A 2,654-nucleotide genomic window follows, 5' to 3' on the forward strand; every position below is an offset into this window, starting at 1 on the left:
TATAAAGTAAATAAGTTATTGTTCATGGTGAGTGGGTGTGCTAAAGGAGCCTATTCTCACATGGTGCTATAAGTACTTAACTTTTAAATTAAACTGAGTTTTTGGGATTCTTTACCATAATTTCCCTAAATGCAAGTGTTAAAAATAAAGAGAATGAAGAAATATATATAGAGAAAAATGGAAGTATTGCATGGTAAAGACAAACATGATATTGATACTAATATAAAAGAAACTACATAAAACATAAGATGAAAAAATAAAAGAAAAATGTCAGGGAAGTAGTGCTACTATTCCATTGAGAGACATGTGCTATTGGGTGTAGAACTCATCGATATCTACTATATGTGTGCTACTCTAAGGGAACCATGCTTAATTTGCTAAAGGAGGAAGTTTCTAATTTGGTCACAGACCAAGTATTGTATTGGTTTGAGTGTTTTTGAGTTGACTGGAATTGGAGAGAGGTTGGAGAAGTCATTATAAATGATGGTTTTTTTTCCTTTTATAGACATAAAGTGATAGTTTTTCTTAGTCCCACACCTTCTTTTTTTTTTTTTTTTAAGGTTCGTTCATTTTAGTTTTCTCTAGAACTTCCTCCACTTTCACTCTTGTGAAAAGAAGTTGGGATGACCAAGTCCTCCCCCCCCCTTAAAAAAAAATTTCTCTCCTTTAGAAGACTTACATGGGCTATTAGGTTAGGGGAAAATTTATATTTTAACACAAACATTTATGTTTAGAACCTACTTGTAATTTTTTCTAAAATATTCTCAATCACTTGGTGAAGACAATAAGTAAGAAAGAAAAGGGGGCACCTATCAGGAGTTAGTTTCTCTCCAATGCACATCCCTCCTATATCTCTCCTTTTATTTTCTAATGATATTTTGACCATCCAGATTTAATCCAAAAGGTTCAAATTTAAACCTTTTAATTTTAATTTTATATTTATTAAAAAAAATTTGTAAAATATTTACTAAGTCTGGTCATCACTCATTTGGATAGTCTATATTTAATTTGAATGGTTTAAATTTAATATTAATTTTTTAATAATTTTTATAAATTGACAATATATATTCATTTTTGGATGATCCATATTTAATATCAAAATTTCTTGTAATTTTTATTTGGAAAAATTGGTGAAAAGGATCATGTTAAAAGCAAAATTAGTCTCAAGGACAAATGCAATTTAAGGACCAAATACAATATTTTATTAATTAAAAAATATACACAAATGATCAAAATACCCTCTCTTTAAAACAATCAAATTGAAAAAAAAAAAAAACAAAGGCTACCTATTCAACAATTGCACCTCAAGTCAAAAGCCTTGCACCCACTTGCACCTAGAGCCATCAATTAAGGTCGAGCCCATCGGACTAGGCCTTTTAACACCGAAAAAATCTAAGGTCAAGCTACTATTTTAGAGTGTAAAATGATAATTTGAGCTGGCCCTTTTAAACTCTAAAATAAAAAGACCGACCCTTTTATGTCCTTTTATAATTTTTTAAATTTTAATATTAAAAAAATTAAATATTATGCTAATTCTAAAACCATAGCCTTATTTCACTTGGATGAAGAATAAATATATAAAAAATTTAATATTTTTGCCACTATTAAGGCTCCATAAAGAGAAGGATAGAATTATATTGATGTTGATGATGATAAAAATCATCAAGATCTTGCTGATAATGCTAATAAAGTCTGATTATTATTAGTGTTGATTTTATAATATTTTGCTTTCTATTAGACTTACATTTATTATTATGTGTATTGACTTCAATTTATTTTTATAGATTAAATGTTACATGTAATAACTTTTTTTGAATTTTTAAATATGCTCTTTTTAATCTTTAAATTAAAAAAATATAGGGCCGAGGCCCTAAGGGTCGGCCTTTTAGCCTCGAGGGCCAGGGTCAGGATGGTCAAACTGAAGCCTTAAGGTGTAATTGGGCTTTATAGGGCTAGCCCGTTTATGCCTTGGCCCTTTAAGGCCTAGCCCCTTTTAAGGCCAGGCCGGCCCTCATTAATACCTTCACTTGCACCCCTAGCCAAAAACCTTGTACTTAATTTAAAAGCCTTGTGTCTCATGCCAAAAGTCTTGCACCCAACCTATAAGCCTTGTAGCCCAAGCCAGAAGCCTTGCCCTAAGTCAAACGCCTTGCATCCAATCCAAAAGCCTTGCATCCCAACTCAAAAGCCTTATAAGACTTGGCGTGCAAGGCCTCTAGGTTGGGTGCAAGGCCTCTAAGTTAGGGTACAAGGCTTTTGAAATAGGGTGCAAGCCTTTTGGCTTAAGGTGCAAGGCTTCTGGGATGAGGTGCAAGGCTTCTGGCTTAGGGTGTAAGGCTTTTAGGTTAGGGTGCAAGGCTTCTGATTCAGGGTGCATGGCTTCTAACATAGGCTTGGAGTGCATGTGTTAAATGAGTAGCCTTTGTTTTTTTTTCAATTTCATATTTTAAAGAGAGGGTATTTTGGTCATTTGTGCATTTTTTTAATGAATAAAATATTGCATTTGGTCCTTGAATTGCATTTAGTCCTTGGGACTAATTTTGTTTTCAACAAGGTTCTTTTCACCAATTTTTCCTTTTTATTTCAATAAATTAATATTAAATATAAAGATAATCTCCTAACTGGTACTTCTCAAAAAATTTTAAAAATTTACA

This window comes from Prosopis cineraria, unplaced genomic scaffold (genome assembly GCF_029017545.1).
Source record: "Prosopis cineraria cultivar Desert tree isolate PC_DT_omini unplaced genomic scaffold, ASM2901754v1 PC13, whole genome shotgun sequence".
Classification (NCBI taxonomy): domain Eukaryota; kingdom Viridiplantae; phylum Streptophyta; class Magnoliopsida; order Fabales; family Fabaceae; genus Prosopis; species Prosopis cineraria.